Source organism: Anas acuta, chromosome 5 (genome assembly GCF_963932015.1).
Source record: "Anas acuta chromosome 5, bAnaAcu1.1, whole genome shotgun sequence".
In the NCBI taxonomy this organism is placed as follows: Eukaryota; Metazoa; Chordata; class Aves; order Anseriformes; family Anatidae; genus Anas; species Anas acuta.
Window position 1 is genome coordinate 51,763,511 of NC_088983.1, and position 17,374 is coordinate 51,780,884.

Below are 17,374 nucleotides of genomic sequence, written 5' to 3' on the forward strand. Positions count from 1 at the left end.
CTGGACCAGAAGTGGCTTAACCATCCTGTATTAACTTTAAATATATTTAGAGAACCAGTCCAGTGAGCAGTCCTTCATAGGGACTTCCACAGTATTTGGGGCAGGAAGGTGTTATAACCACCAGAGGCTATCAAGAAGTATAAGGCACACGGTTGTATCATCTCCACCAACTCCCAGCCCCTTGCAGGTGATGGATTGCTTCTCAGAAAGGTTTCCTGTGGCCACAGGCTGTGTTGTGGGCTGATAAGCCTGGCCTTTCCCTCTTCTGCTGTCTGCACTGGCTTAGATCTGAAGCGTACATGCCCAAACCTTTCTTGAGTTTCCCTTTATGGCAGCAATGATAAAACCTGAGACATGCAGCAAGGATGTAGCATTAAATTATTTTGACAGAGCTAAAATTACTTGCCCAGGATGTCAGTCAGGAGAAAGCAAGAAGACAGCATGAGAAGTACACCAATAAGGCAGCCAAGGCTCGGGTCCAGAGAAGTGACTTTTGAGGTGGAAAAGCAGCAGCCTGGGCACAGAACTTTTTAGAGCAGCCAGACCTGGTAACTACTGCAATACTAAGCATTGAATCCTGCAAAAGCCTGAGAGCCCCTGCCCTTTGACTTTTATGAACGCTGAAGGTAAGCCAGACGTGCAGTAGTAATAAGCACCTCCCTATCTTTTGTATACTGTCAATGACTTCCCAGTACCATGGTACATACACTCTAAAACATTCCTGTTTAACAAAGGCTAAGCCAACACTTAGCTGGATTTCTGTATGTTTCTTATAAATATTCATGTGTTTGGTCTCACAGCACAGCTATAAGTTACGTAAATATTATTATTCCCCCATCGTGAATAAGGAGCCGTTCAGTAGACACAATTTTATGCCTGCAGTTTAGATCACGGAGATGTCTACAACTCTTACTGCTCTTTCAAATCAGGGACTTAAGCACCTGAACGGCCTAAGTTGCCAGAGCAGAAGGGGGATGTTCATGCCCCAAAATCTCACCCTAAATGATGGTCCATGTCAGCTAAGTAACATGCAACATGGAAAAGGGAGCTTGCACAATCTTAACTTCTTGTGCCATACCTTAGCCAAAAGACCATCCTTTCTCTGTGGTATTGTGCGTGGCTCCAATGTAAACTGTTTAAGTGGAAATGAGTCTTAAAGGAGCATCACAAGTAGCAGGTGAGGAAAGTCCTGTTTAATTTGTCAGGTTTAACGTCTACCTGCATAAATACATTAAATAAAAAATAAATAAATAAATAAATAAAGGGGGACATATATGTGGGTTTTTGTACAAATAGACACAAAACAGAGATTCCTCTCTGCAGTGTTTGAAATTAGCTGCTTACAACACCCATCATAACTCCAAGAGCAACATCTTAGCCAGCTACGGCTTCCAACTGTTCACTTGCAAAATCTGTCGTGCGCTCAGTGCCTTGATGATCAGTAGTTTCTTTGCCCTTCCCTGGATAGATGAAGGGGTGGAACTAAGGAGTTATGGATGTTTTCCACCTGTTCTTAAAGTTAGAAAGCCAGTTCATTGCATTGCCTCTAAAACAATTGCTTATTAAATTTGTCATTAATTCTAGTTCTTTTTAACGCATTAGCATAGAGTCTGTAAGAACCAAGGGAACAGAAACATTGAAAGCCACTTCTCACACATCAGTGAAATAATAAAACACTATGAACTAAAAGAAGAACATGAGCTTAAAAGAACAAATTCCATCTGGAAATTTTATTTATGTATCAAAACTAATTATTGCAAGTTCCACCTCAGTAGCACTTGAGGATTTCATTACAAGATCTAATTGGACTTATATGTACTGTAAAAGTTTTTTATCTTTTAATTGGTAGCAGACATCAAAGCAAAGAGAATCAGAGACAAACTTGGTATTTGTTCCACAAACTCATCTTCTGGCTTCATTTGCATTTACATGGTTCTTTGGAGCCGCTTGCAGCACAGGCTTGTATTAGCATGCCAAAAAAGAATCTGCTCCTGGTCCTCCAGTTCAATGCTTCAGAAGTTTGTCAGAGTCATCCAGCCAGTCAGATCTTAATTACCAAAGGATTCTGCTTCAAGTCAGCCCAGAGTTTCCCGCCCCTCCTCAACCCTGTCTGGAACAGGTTTGGAAAAAAGACACGTGGCAGCTGTTGTGTCATTTTTCTGCACTGTCCATGACAGAGGGGCAAGCCTACTTTCCCAGGGGTGAATGAGTCCTTGGAACAGCTCATCTGAAGTAGTTTTGTGGGTCTGGATCATAGCCCTTTTAACCTTCACCCAGCCTGGCAGCCTGAACATTTTTGCTTGATTCTACCTTTAATGCAGCCAAGCTACATTTGGGCTCTTTCAGAGAAACATCTCTTGAGCTGCTGTGGGAACACTTCTAGAGCCAGTGGCATGGAGGTGGATTCTTCCAGCCCAGTGAATCAATAATAGCTGAATTCATTAAGGCTGAGGCAGCAGTACTAGCAACACAGGTTTAAACCTGCTGTCTTAGGATGTGCAAAAGTTGGCTAGATGCTAGTGACACCAAAAGACACCAAAACATCTACTCATGAAAGTCAGGCACCATTTTTCATCTGAGCTCAAGTTGAACTGACCCAGGTGCATCCCTGAACCTTGCTAATGTCTGAAATCAAGCTGTAAGTGGAGACAGCAGCAGAAAGGGCGAAAATGACATAAAAGATTCTTTTGAATGTTGAGCATTCATGCTGGCATGTTAGGAAGATGAATGAGCTGCCAAAGAGACTGAAGATTTTGAGATGTATTTATCATTCAAATGTTCTTGTTCTGATTTGTTGCATTTTACCAAAGAATAGCTGCGTCCTTTCTTCCTTTAAGCTTCTAGTTTATATTCATTTTCAATGTTTACAAGGGAAGTATTGATTGTTGAGGTTTCAGCTTGGAGGTATTTAATCTTCATAGTTTTCTGTGTGTTTGAGCCAGTTTTGTGTTACAACTGTAAGAGGCCTACACTGGTACTGGCCACCCAGGCTGGAAGAAAGGTTGTGTGTTAGAAGTGTAACACCTCCCAGCCTTTACACGGAACTGTGAAAGCTGCCAGTCTACTTTTCTGGTCCTCCAGCAAAAAACAGGGTAATTTTTTTTACAAATCTACAAATACAAAAAACTGGCAAACTGCATTTACACCATGTGCAGAAGCAGAGAGGGTACAGGAACATTGTTTTCAGAATCTGTTGACCCCTTTGCTGCCACCTTGCTCTGTCAGCTTGTGCTGCTTCACTTTGCCACATAGAAAAAGACCGCAATACTTACACACAGATCCCCAAAGGGCAAGAAGGCTAAACTGACACTGTTCAGTTGCTTTGGGAACCCTCAGAGAAATTGACTCAGACAAAAGATGATGCTGACCCAAATGACACCATCATTTTCTCTCTGTGATGGTCCTGAGATGTGACCTCCACTGAAAAGGCATCCTGCTCCCCATGGTGCTTGCACATAAGATGAGTATGTCCTTCAGGAAGGCGTTTTATTTCCTTTTCTCTGGCTCCTTCTAACTCTCACCCTCTCCTTGAAGCTGCCCAGCAGCTTCGATAGTGGATCATACCCTTTCTTTTACAGATATTAATTAAAGAGCTCAATCTCCAATTCATTTATTATAATAAAATAACCAAGCAGTATAAAGCAATCTAATTTTCTCTACTCCACAGAGGCCAACAAAATGCTCACTTTGGAGCCTTAATATAATCAAAGAGCTGAAGAGTTACTCAGAGACACGCTGAAGATTCACATGTTTGAGTGGGTCATGGATGCTTTATTATACCCTCATCGTAACAAAAAAAAAAATAATAAAAAAAAAAAAGAATGCTTATTCTTTGATGAGGAGTTCCACAGTGACTAAAAGCAAGCAGCTTTATAACAGCACTTGTAAAAGCAGCCAACATCTCATAGGAAGTACGTGCAGTCCTGTCTCTAAATTGATAGTTCCTCCCAGCTAAACAGCTGCAGAACTGACCATGGTGCGTGTATATGGGCTACATGGCAGCACTTTTGCTCCTGAACAGTGTGACAGTGCACTGTACCAGGCCATCTTCATGGACAGGTCATAGGAAAGACTACTGCTTCTTTCACGAGGTTAGCCGGCCCAGCAACAACACTGGAAAGCAAATATCATTCTTAACTGGTATTTTTCTTATCTGAGAAAACAAGGATTTTTGAGATATGATCACCCTCACTCTACATTAGATAGCCTACATTAAGAAAACTGTCTGAAAATCCTCACCTGCAGCTTGTGCCCTACTGAGTAGTAGAAAAAACAACAGTACACAAAACCATCAGAAATCAGACTTCATTAGTTCCTTTGCTCTCATAACTACATGTTTATTTACTATGGTAATTCTCCTGCAAAGAAACCCTTCACTGCAAGAAAGTTCTCCTGCATTCATAATCTGCTGCTTGGAACACCCTGGTCCTCTGTTTCCATAGGGGTGTCTACACTTTGTAGTGTTAAGCTGTTGAAAGAGGACACTTCACAGACCAACAGGCTAAAAATGGCTTTGGAGCTTCGGTGTATCAACACATACGCGGGGGGCTGATATCCCCCTGCCTGAGCAATCATTTTACATCTGTGCAAAATGAGCTTCAAGCTTTTCCATTCTGATTCAGTTGAGTTTCAACACCCTTTATGGGTAAGTTTAAATGACAGCATAAGCGGCAAGACAACAGAAAATCAAATGCTGTGATATGGATATGCCAGCTCAAAATGGATAAGGCAATAATAAAACAGATTAGCCTTGTGGTTTTCATGCCAGCAATCCTAATATAATTGACATACTCTACAGGAATCACAGGAAAATAGATAGGGACATAGGATTGGCAGGGAGTGCCTAGGTCATTGAGTCCAGTCCCCTGCTATCACAGGCAACCATGTCATATAATCCTTCTCATAAATCCTTTGACTTGCCAATGAAATGCAGCGAACACAGGGGAGAACGCTGCAGCTGTTCAGTAGAGCATAGAAAAACCCACAGTCTGTTTACAATAAAATATTTAATTGAAGTCATACAGGGTTTTAATAGGGATGAACCAAAAAAGGTTGGTTTAGTTTCTCTCTGACACCAAACTTTTCTGTCAGGTGCGAAAGTGTCGCATGTGAATATCTGATGCAAGACATTCATATTCCTCTTGCACATATAAGGGGGGTCTATGAGAAGTGGGAGTTGGTTTGAGCAGCATTGTGGTCAAAGATTGTCCATGGATCGTGAATAATCAACACTGGTTGAATATTCCACTGTACATACCACTTGCGGCATAATGAACATGACATTTGACTAGTTTGTCTGTTGGCTCCAGGAAAGGCTAACCAAATCCAGAAGGGAGAATATGCCAGGTCCTTAATCCCTGTTTTACACAGGATATCAGAGACATTCATCCATGGCACGTAGAGTTCTGAGAAAAACACAGGTCTTCCCCAAGTTTCTATTCGGTTTGTGATTCAGACATTTAATTTTGTCTTGCTCTTTTGCAAGCTACATATAAATAACCCAGTACCCGTTGATTTAGCTTCCAGAAGGGCCAAATTCAATGGCAAGAGAAAGGGATTAGTTGGAACGGCTTGCTGGGACCGATAAAACTAATGAGGAAACAGTCTGCATTGTTCACTTCTGTCAAGTGCACATTAAGCAGTTTAACCTTTTGCTGTTTCCTTGCCAGTGGCCAATATTTATGTCTGCATAAAGGGAAGCATAGGTCTCTCTTTCAGAGCTCCTCATGCTCCAGCATGTATTATTAGCCAAACCATGAGCAGTAAATAATCAAGACATTTGAACCCAGTCTGCCAGAAGCAGAAGCTCAGATTGTTCCCTGAGCTAAAGAGAGCTGCTGCCTGCTCGTTCCCTCCAGGAGGCAGTTCTCAGTGCTGCATCAAACAGCCAAGGAAGAAGGAAAGGGCTGCACATCTGTGGAGCATCTCCTCATCAGGCTTGTTCAGCCTGAGCTAAGTAGCTGTTTTGGTCAGTACCAGGTAAGGGCTGAGAATTCAATGGCACCCTGTTGTAAATTCAGTGCAGAAAGAAAAGTGAGAAGGTAAGGGGAAAAGTTTAGCCAGTCCACAAACTTTGCTAGTGAATGCTTATGCTCAGATACCTTCACTAGTCACTGGTTCACACCTTTTTAAAAGGACAAAGAGGGAACTGAGGTTAATCCCTTCCAATTGAGCCCTTCCAAACTGTTGTGAGATAACATGATAGCTGTAACATTCTGAAGTGAATATTGCACTTTTTCTATGCATTATACTCAGTTTTCTCTTTCATTTGTAAGATATATCGTGATTGCAGATTTCCATTATGAAAGGATATAACTTAAACTACAAAACCAGTTGCTTGAGATTCTCTAAAGGGCACAGAGAGAAAAGTGGCACTATATCAAGGAGCTGGTGCTTGTTTGGAATATGTTGCAGATGAAATGTTGAGGGAAAGAGAAAAATGGCCGATTTATAGAGTTGAGGTACCATTCTGCCAGGGATGTTAAAGATAACAAGAGGGTGTACATAATGAGCTTCTCTGGCCTCTGAGCCTTGGAAAATAGATGAGAGAAACAAAGAAAATACGTGAGAAGTAAATTAAGAGTTAAAGCATTGGCAGAAAATGATAAGTGAACCACTTCTAGTCTGGTTTCAGCAGCTTTTACAGGGTATATATGCCAAGGAAAATGATGGAATTGAATAAAAGAAGTAGGGAAAATTAAGCTTAGTGCTAAATTTATTTGGAGTGTTCCAGTAATGGCTTGGCTTACCAGGAAAGTTCTCTTATACTTACCTTACTCAAAATATAGAATGTTGGTATTTCTGTCTATCTGTATCACCGTAATTTGTTGGTATTTATACTCAGGAGACTAACCTTTCTGCTGCATTCCTGACTACTTTTGAAAGTTATATTTTAGTGTATTTTCTCATAGGAATAAACTGGAAAGAGAGGTAACAATTCCCTTGCCTCTCTCCATGGCCCCCACAGAATAGACCCAAACTGGTCATGCACAGAGAGCGTGCTCTTTTAAGGGAGATCAAGAAATTCAGAGGTGAAAAGCAGGCGGGCAAATATTTCTAAAGAAAAATAGCATGGTTTTGTCAATCTTACTGCAGAAAGAATACCTGAGTGCAAATACACATGGCAAATTGGAGAGGCTTCATCAGACAGGAAGACTTCTAAATAGTTACATTTCTTTAAGAAATTCTTAAAGTACAACTTCATGTCCTTCTTCAAAAGTTTTTTAAAGTTTCCAAAAGCTGGAAGTACTTTCTTAAAACTTTTCATTGTAAGGTTCTTTCATTCTTGTTTCCATCATTAAAAGTTAAGGCATCCTCTTCACCAAAGTGTATTTGTCAGCACATAGAAGTCCTTTCACTCATTAATATTTGATGTATCTTCCCCACTTTTCCCTGTCACTTGCTTATGTTCATGTTCTAATTACTTCTTTCCATTTGAGAAAGCAAAGAAACTCAACTGTATTCACAACAGTATCACAAAATCTTCACACTTTCGCCACAGTGAGTGTAACTAGAAAGTGAGCATCCTGGAGCTTCCATGTTTCCACACAAATACCCAAGCAACAACTGTCCAGATGTTAGTTGGCCTTAGCTTCAATAAAGGAATTTTCAGATTATTATTTTAAGAAGTTCTGTGATGGTTCTCCTGGTCATTAGAAATGCCATCAACATCTCACTCCCTCATGTCAGAACAGAAACTGAAGACAAGGAAGCGCACGATGCAGACCAGAGGCAGCGCTCCTCATCTCTGTGGCAGGCTGTGGTGAGCTGAGCGGGGACTGAGCAGGCTGGCCAGATGATGAGCTGAAAGACACTACTAATCTGATGAGTTCCCGAGGTCCCAGGCATGCACAGACAGATGTGAAGGAGCATCTCCAGCAAAGTGCCTTGAAAGGTCCGAGAGAGGGCATATAAACTACACAGCATGTATGAGTAGGGATAGGACTCCCTACACTGGGCAAAGTATCACGGCACAGCCCAGGGAAAAGATGGCAAGGCTGATATATTTTGATGGCTGCTATTTCCTGAGATTAAAGGCAAGGGATGATTTCTAACAGCAACAACAGGAAACAAAGCAAAGTGAGGGGCAAAACAGAAAATGAGGTCTTCTAAAGGAGGTCCAAGACAAAGTAATGTAAACAAGAAAAGCAAAGGAGGGAGAAAAGAACTATTCACACATATTCAGGTACATTCACACATATTCATAAAACTAGGTACATTCACACATATTCATAAAACTAGGACAAACACTCAATGCTGCCACAAGCTGGGGAGTAGACAGAATGAAAGAATAAGGGGTAAAAGAAACAGTAGTTGGTTTTGAAGTGATGTACTTCATGCCTCTTCCTCCACTAATTACAGCTGCACCAGCAACTAACTTCTCCTCTTCCTCTGCCAAGAGAGAACACTGACAAAATGCACTCAGGCAGTGAAGGGTCCTCAGTGCTTTTCCTGCTGACTGGCGTCATCTGTCCATGGAAAAACTACTCCCTACATCAGTTACACCAAAGTCATGCTGTGCTGTTCTGGATGGAATGAGATGTCACTTTGGTCTCTGGCCCATTCAGTCATCAGCTTCCCTGCTCAGTGCTCTCATAAATGCACTGGTTGATACTAATAGGGATGGACTGAGGAGAGAAATGACTTGTTTCTTTCCTAGCTTTCATCCTGTGCAGCAACTCTCACCTGTGCATACAACACACATACACAGTCTGCTGATGGCTGTCACAAGTCTACCTCCTGCTGGGCAGAGTTCCCTTCTGCCTGAAGTACAAGAGCAGAGCATATTGCAACCGTGGAAATGTCACCAAATTACAGCAAGGTGAGCATTTACAAGGGGAAAAAGGCCTGCTAGCCAACAAACATTTTCAAAGCATGTTCACAAATCCAGCTTATCTCACATGCCAGTTCTCCCCCGCCCCATTCCCATTCCCACTGAATAGACACTAATTGAAAATTATGTTTTCAATGTGAAGCCTTTTTCTAATTTGGTCTTGTTTAGAAGCATTTAGGGATCCTATGGTTTGTTGTATTTCTGAAGTGCTTTGCATGAAGTCCCAAGGGAAGCCAACAAAGGGCACTGTCAACATTTTGCTGGCAGACAGCAAGGGTTTTGACTCAGCACAGAATATTCATGTGCTCCAAGGAGCACAGATTCTTGGGGCAGAGGACACAGCTGCAGAGCTCCAGTGCAAAGCATCTAGCAAAATGCTATAAAGTCTGTTCCTCTCCGGGGTTTTCTGAAGTCCTTGAGCAATCCTAAATTCCCTGGTAAGCAAGAGAGAACTCTACTAAGTATACTAAAATATTTCTAATGGAGAAGGTAGAATTACCAATTCAGTATTATTCGATTTGTTCACGAGGATGCTTTACAGTCTATAAGTCACATGTACACGTTATATTGCATAGGCTAAAATCTTTTCATGGGGCTATATATGCTTTTGTAGAGTATGACAGATGAGTTTACAAAGTATATAACATTTTGTATTTAGCCAACAAAATATGAAATAATACTTTTCATAAGGAACAGCTTGCAGCTTACAACATGTATTTGCAGGATCTACTCACCACCAGCCACCCCAATAAATTTTAATTAGTTATAGATACAAATAGATTGGGCTCAAAGGGTTATGGTAAACGGGGTTACATCAGGCTACCACCCGGTCACTAGTGGGGTTCCCTGGGGTTCCACTTTAGGGCCAGTTCTCTTCAATGTTTTCATAAATGATCTGATCTTTCATAAATAAGTTAGTTTGTGGATAATACTGACTCCCTCAAGGATACAAAGGTCTTGCAGAGAGGTCTTGACAAATTAAAGAGCTCATCAATCACCAACAATATGAAATTTAACAAGAGCAAGTGTCAGATTCTGCACCTGGGATAGGGCAACCCTAGTTATACGTACAGTCTAGGGAATGAGAGGATGGAGAACAGCCCCTCAGAAAGCAGTCTGGGAGTTTTGGTCGACGGCAAATTAAATATGAATCAACAGCGTGCCCTGGCAGCCAAAATGGCCAACCATATCCTGGGGCGCATCAGGCACAGCACAGCTAGCTGGTCAAGCGAAGTGACTGGCCTCTGCTGCCTTGTGCAGGCGCAGCCTCACCTCAAGTACTGCGTGCAGTTTAGGGCTCAACAGAAGAAGAGGGACCTAAAACTATAGAGAGTGTCCAAAGTTGGGGCTAAAAGGATGGTGAAGGGTCTGGAGGGTAAGACGTATGAGGTGTGGCTGAGGTCCCTGGGTTTGCTCAGCCCCGAGCAGAGCAGGCCGAGGGGAGGCCTCATGGCGGCCTGCAGCTCCCTCACGAGGGGAGCGGAGGGGCAGGCGCTGAGCTCTGTTCTCTGGGGACAGCGACAGGACCCGAGGGAACGGCATGGAGCTGGGACAGGGGAGGGTCAGGCTGGGGGTTAGGGAAAGGTTCTTCATGGAGAAGGTGGTCGAGCACTGGGACGGTCCCCCCAGGGCAGTGATCACAGCACCAAACCTGCTGGAGTTCAAGAATAAGGGTGTTTAAGGAAAGGTTGGAAGTGATGCTTTGCAACATGGTTTAGTGGGTGATATTGGTAGTAGGGGGATGGTTGGACAAAACGATCTTGGAGACCTTTTCCAACCTTAATGATTCTATGATCCTAAGAAGTGCTTGAACAATACTCCCAGCCATATGGTCTGATTTTTGGGCGGCCCTGTGCAGAGCCAGGAGTTGAACTTGATGATCTTTGTGGGTCCTTTCCAGCTTGGGATATTCTATGATTCTATGATTCTAAATGCAATAACAGAACCTATGTGGTATAGTATTACATCTTAAAAACTCTACACATGCAATACATGCCTGTACATTCATTTACTTAATACAGAATGGTTACAAGGATAAAAACATTAAGGAGTGCAGTGGAGACTTCAAAAACAATTTATTAAACAAAGTCCTGTTCCTGGTTGTTGTTGTTTTTCTGAGTTTTCAGATTAGTATAAAACCTGTTCTACATGCAGAAGTTTTGCTGGCACAGCTAAGTTAAGAACATAGCAATCTAGCGCATTAATTGACATCCCCATGACAATAAAAGTCTTAGAGCTATGCCAGAAAAATTTCCTTGGCAGTCTAATTTCTCTAGTTCAAGAAATGAGAGAAAGGAAAATAACATTTTCCTTTTTTTAGAGTAATTGGAAATACAAATTACCATCAAACTTTTTCCAATGTAATAAAGGCCTGAATCTCTTTAGGATGATTTTTCTCACTAGAGTGGCTCAGAGTCTTAGAGCGATATTATTTATCTCAAATCTAGTCAAGATCCAAACTTTTGTCTGGGACTGGCAATATTGACTGCTGTTTTGAAAAGGTATTCCAAGTATTGCAGGTATTCAATCCCATATCCTGAAATTTTGCTGAAGTACCTGTGGAGAACATTGCCAAAGCCAGCTAAAAATGAACCTCAAATACTCCTGATTCTGCTCTCTTTTCTGTCCTCCTGAGCAGCCTGCACCATTTTCACACTCTCACCACCCAGCACAGATGAAAACAGTGCTCTGCACCATTGCAAATGCCACTGCAAATACACAGAAGTTGTGGAGATGTCCTCACAGCTTGCTGCCATGTGGCCTTTGCTCTGCCAACCTGCCATCCCGCTGTGGAACAGCTCTCACAGTTTTGGAAGTGGTTACAACAGCTGTCTCACCAGCCTCAGGAGCACTGGAAGGCCTGGGAGGGCAGGCAGCTCAGCAAGGTGGGTTAGTCAGCATCCATGGCTGAAATGCTGCATCTGAATTTATCAGACAGGATGCAAGTGGTGAGGAGGGTCCTGGGACGATCATCAGCATCTGCTGGGTTTCTGGGTAAGACAGGCCAAATTTTTGGATGTCTGTGTAGAGCATTTGGCTCAAAGACCCTGACGCCTACCTGAGGACTGGAGTTCCTGCAGGTAAGCATGCTGCCCCTGTTTTCCTCGGCTCAGTTTGGTGCAGACAGATTGAACTTCTCTGCTGGAGGTGGGCAGTGAGGAAAGGCAGTGTCAGCCGATGTTACGAGGTTTGCCGCTGTTCAGAGTTTATTGAAGGCTTTGTGCACACATGGTTCAGTCTGAAATAAGATGTGTTGGATGTCTGTTCACTCTTTTTGCTGCACAAGGTGTCAGAGCCTGTTAGCAGAAATGGGTACCATTGCACTGGGCTGCCATACCTGGATGAGCACAATGGCAGACTTACTACTGTGAATGCAGATGGTCTCGAAACGTTCGTGATTCAGATATTGCCAGGAGCTTGCAAACTCATATTCAACAAAACTGGTGATTTGTTCCTATCAACATAACAGACTAATGGTGTTTGCATTCTCCCTATAATTCCAGAGACCTGCTCATCCTTCATGTGTGATTAAATCTTTTACTTAATAACATGCTAGAAGGGAGTTGCTTAATCATTTGTAGATACAGATAATGTTAGGAAGTATTCAAGTGCCAGAAGGAGAAACATTACTGCCTCTCACTAAATGGCAAGGCTGTAAAGAACTACCTGCTGGTGGCAGAAGCACTGAGTTTTGCCCAACGTGGTGAGAACAAGGTGGAAATGCTCCCTGAGCACTGGAAGGTAGCAGTGTAATTCCTTCTCCAAACTTACAGCTGCTTGGGACACGTACTCAAGGATGCCTTCTTTGAGGACACAAGTTAATTTTACCCATATGTTTCATTAAACTTGTGGCTGCATTGCTTTCTTATTGCTTTGTGTAACATTCCATTGATGTTGCAGAATTTAACAAGGTGTCAAGAGAGAATACTTCATGGATGGTAGCACAAATATTTTATGTAGTTTCATGAAATATTTCACAAAATACTAGATGAGTATTTTGTATGGTCTGGTTTGTGTGATTTCAGGGTTATGTCTTACTCAAGTTGCAGAAATACTTCATCAGAATGGCAGGGAATATTTCATGAAATAAAACCTGAATATTCATATGAGATTGCATGAGAAGTTTCATGACTAGCCACATTCCGATGTTTGGAAAACATCTTATGGCACTTTCTTTTTGAAATTTTCCTCAAAATATTACTACAACTTTTCAACTACACTAATGTTTAATCCAGGCCTTAGCCCGCAGCAAATTACCATTTTATATCTTTTCAAAAGGAGGATGGAGGACTCATTATCTGCCCCATTAATGTGCCCTAAGCAGCATTGTATAAACACGGATCTTTTCAATGTAGGTAGAATAAACCCAGAATAAACCAGTCATCTGCCTCCCTTCCATAGATGCCCTTTGAGTTGAACAATCCATAGCTGCTGTCTCCATTTTTGTCTTGCCACACATTGTATTTCACAGTCACTTTTTTCTGCACTTTGAGATGTTTCCCCTCTATTATTGCTGTATGAATAGTCCACACTAGCAAGAGAATCAAATTGACTCTGGCAAGTCTGGAGTTTTCAATCTTTAAACAACCTTTCCAGTGTGGAAAGGCACACATTGTGGGCTCCAAATAATAGTGCCAGTTAACTATAGTTAACATGCAAGGCACAAATGCTTTGTCAGGCCTTTGAGCCTTCTGAGTTATAGAAGAGAATGAGGCTTACTGCCTGGCTCACAAATCATTCGAAAGGATACTCTGCAACTGGGTAAACAGCAGGACCGATACCATCAGACTGCTATCACACGTACAAAGTCAGCAACATGAAAAAATAGGAAAAAAACAACAACAATAAAAACCTTTAGTTCTCTTATCTTGTTCTTCTGCTGAGTTTGGCAATGTCACTCGGAACAGCCCATTGTACCGCTTTTTCAGACAGAAACGCAGCCTGACTCTCAATCCTGCACAGCACTCCTTCAATAGAGGCTCGGTCCTGCTCTGTTTGGGGACGCAGATGCTGGGTGATGGCACAACCTCTCTGCCCAGCCTGCAAAGCCGGGCTTCTGTCGGTGTTTCAGTCCCGACAGGAGCAGAGGCGGGGACGCCCGGCTCCATCCGTGGTCGCCGAGTGCCGCCTGCCGACCCAGGGAAAGCGAGGCGAAGAGGAAAATGCCTTCGTGTGACACAGCCGCACCATGGAGAGCACCTGCAGCTCGGTCAGAGCATGCTGAGAAGGACAAAATAAATACTAAAGTGATGAAAATATAATATATATATATTAAAACAAAATGGTAAAATAAATAAAATAAAATAAAATAAAATAAAATAAAATAAAATAAAATAAAATAAAATAAAATAAAATAAAATAAAATAAAATAAAATAAAATAAAATAAAATAAAATAAAATAAAATAAAAAATATTTAATGGCTAGATAGAGCCAAGGCTGAAGACATGTGATAACATGATGCTTATAACCATGCAAGGTACCTCGAATGTGTGCCAACAAAAGGCATTACATCTCTAAACAATTTTATGCATTCATTGTGTTCCCCCGTGATATCCAAATACCTTTTTCTGATTAATGCCATGTAATTTTTAGGATGGAATGGGGATAATTGCTATATCCCTTCATTTGTAAAACTAGGCTTAGTGATTCAAGTCTGATTCTACAGAATGGGAAACAGAAAATTACAAGAATTCAGGATTTATTGCTCATCTGGCACAATCTGGCTAATGGACTCAATTTCAGACACTTTATTATCCACTGGGTATCTGTCCCACAGAAACCTTTCAGCCCTGGTACCTGAGGATCCACGTGATTGAACCACTGTGCCTGTGAGATGTTTTTGTTAAGCATATCTCCTCTTTCTGTCCCCATGTGGTCAAAAAGCAAGCCTATTACTGCCACTGTACACAGCTGCATATGGTCTATCCGTCACCAATGAGCAAGACAGTTCTGAGACATGAACGGTAGTTTTTATTCATCCGAAAAAAGAAGCAAATTTCAATGATTTCACAAGTAAATTTCACAAGTTTCTTCCTCTGGAGAACCTACTGAAAATTATGTGGAGATCAGCAATGATGCCAATGTATGGGGATTAGTGGCCAGTATGCAGGGATGGAAATCAAACGTACAATGGTAGCAGTCCATTAGTGAATGACTCAGTAACTTCCATAGGGTTATCACCACATGAATTGGCATGAGATTGAGAAGACAGAGGAGATGAAAATCCGAAGTGATGGCCACATTAATCATATTCTGTGAAACCAGGACACTCGCACCGCACAGTCTGTTGCAAGCTATGTTGCCATTCACAGATACGCATTTGAAGCTTTTGAGTTTCTACAGATGCATTTCCAAAAATATCCCAACTATAACAGACCAAGAGATACCTGACTAACTTTTAAAAATAATTTCAAACAACGTGTCCTAGACTTGTAATACTCTTCATTCCTATTCCTTCCATATTAATGCTGAAGACTAATGGTAACTAATTTTAAGGCTTCATTATAATAATAATAAAAAAAAAAATCATGTATGAGTAAGATGGAGACTAGAAGATGGAAATTTCTGTAAGGAGAGAAAAATTAAGAGAAGAATGATGTGAATCAACAAGAAAGTAGGTGAGAAAAAGAAGGTGATGTGTGGAAGAAGAACAAGGACAGAAATAGAATAAACACTGCAGAAAATGTGTTCTTAATGTGGCTCTGAATGTCCCTTTTCCTTTTTCATGTTCTCTTTTAGAGTCACTGACCCCAGCTGAATGGACTGTTGCCAGAGAAGGTAATATAATATAATTCCAAGGCATATAATACCTATTACAATGCAATATGTATAATTGTGGTTAAAATACTGTATGTATGTGTATATAGCACATTATATAATGGTATTATAGTATTTTGAAATTGCTTAACATCCCACCCTACTCATTAATCTCCCTCTAGTGCAGCCGAGGATGAATAGTTCAACCCACCACTCCTTCCCACCCCTCTCCAGCACCTGCTCTGCTGTGCCACAAGGTGCCCATCTTTCCTAGCATGTACACAGCCCCTCTCTTACCCACAGGCATGCATGCCTACTTCTCTATTTTTCCCCCACAGCTCTCACACAATAATGTACAAATGCTACATATTGGTCTGATTATTGATGGTTACTGTAGAATGTAATTACCATCTAACAGCATGTGTTGAGGAAGCAAGGAAGAAAAAGAGATAATGAGGCACCTCCGTCTACATAAATATTTCAGGGGGGTTAAAAAGCAACTAAATGTGAGGTTCATCTTTCCACCTTTTGGACCAAGGTGTAAAGCTTGCCATGGTAGTGCCAATAAAGTAGACTATAAAAAGTCTTGAACTCTGCATTCAGCAGAGATGCTGACTGCAAGGTGTTTGAGGGCAAGAGATGGACATCTCCCAATATCTGTCCAGCTGCCTGAACAAGCTCTCTTACCACAGAAAATGAAAGGTTCGGGTAAGCTGTGCATGCATGCAGCTCTCTTGATGCTGAAAAATGTCTCTTTCTCCAATATTACATTTTCTTCTGTCTGCTAAGATTAACCAAAATATTAGGAAGACAGCTTTGGATGAACAATATATTTACAAACACACCAGGGCCAGGCCTGGGTCTGACAGCATCATGGTCTCATGGAGTTCTTGGTCACGTCAAGTGCTGGTGAAACCACCAGGATGCTAATGCACCCAGTGACAAGGGGAAGTTGCTGCTGCAGTGGTTTTACTTTTTATCACATTTTTAGGTCATTAGAGCTCACCATGTGTGTCCTCCCTCCATTGCCTACAGGGACAGTTGTTGCAGGTACTTTGGTTTCTATGTGCTGGGTTCAACATGGCTAAGTGCTGGTTCCTGCACTTTGGCCACAACAACCCTGTTGCGAAGCACGGCCGAAAGCATGACAGACACCAGTTGAGTCAGATCATGCTGCTCCATTTTATTGCCCGAATAGCCTAACTTTTATAGTGAACTTTACAGGGGTGGACAGTGTTTCACACAAGATTATTGGTCAAAAGCACTCAGACAAACAACTATAAGAAAACAACCCCACCTGCAAGAAAAGAACCCCCCTTTTGATTAGCAGTCAGGAAAACAATCCCCTTTGTGATTAGCGGTCACGTAGACCTAGTCCTTGAGGCCAGCTGCTGGTAACAGTATTTTCTGAGTTCCTTAATTGGGCGATGTGGGAGTCATTGCCGTGGGAGCTTCTCACAGTTACTCTGGCAGCTTGGTTTGCTCAGCTACAGCAGGCCCTGAGATTTCTAAGGCCTACCCCTGGTTGCTTAAAGCAAGCTCAAATGGAACAATTGTTCCACGAGTACATGTCCACGTCCTGTATGCCAATTCCCAACACAACCCCATGCAGCGCTACAGGCCTGGGTCAGAGTGGCTGGAAAGCTGTGCAGAGGAAAAGGATCTGGGGGTGTTGGTCAGTGCTCACCTGGACATGAGCTGGCAGTGTGCCCAGGTGGCCAACAAGGCCAACAGCATCCTGGCTTGTACCAGGAATAGTGCAGCCAGCGGGAGCAGGGCGGTGA

The 17,374-nt window shown here is 42.0% G+C and overlaps 2 long non-coding RNA genes across 2 annotated transcripts in view; one reads left to right on the top strand and one right to left on the bottom strand.

The window, feature by feature from the left end:
• Positions 1-15,656, top strand: part of LOC137857770 (uncharacterized) — a 166,399-nt gene extending 150,743 nt beyond the window's left edge. Inside the window, exon 3 of the long non-coding RNA XR_011097269.1 lies at positions 15,573-15,656. This is a non-coding gene — a long non-coding RNA (uncharacterized lncRNA). The remainder of the gene's footprint in view (positions 1-15,572) is intronic.
• LOC137857771 (uncharacterized) overlaps positions 1-17,374 on the bottom strand; it is a 374,251-nt gene that overhangs the window by 156,970 nt on the left and 199,907 nt on the right. The gene's annotated exons all lie outside the window — the stretch shown is intronic.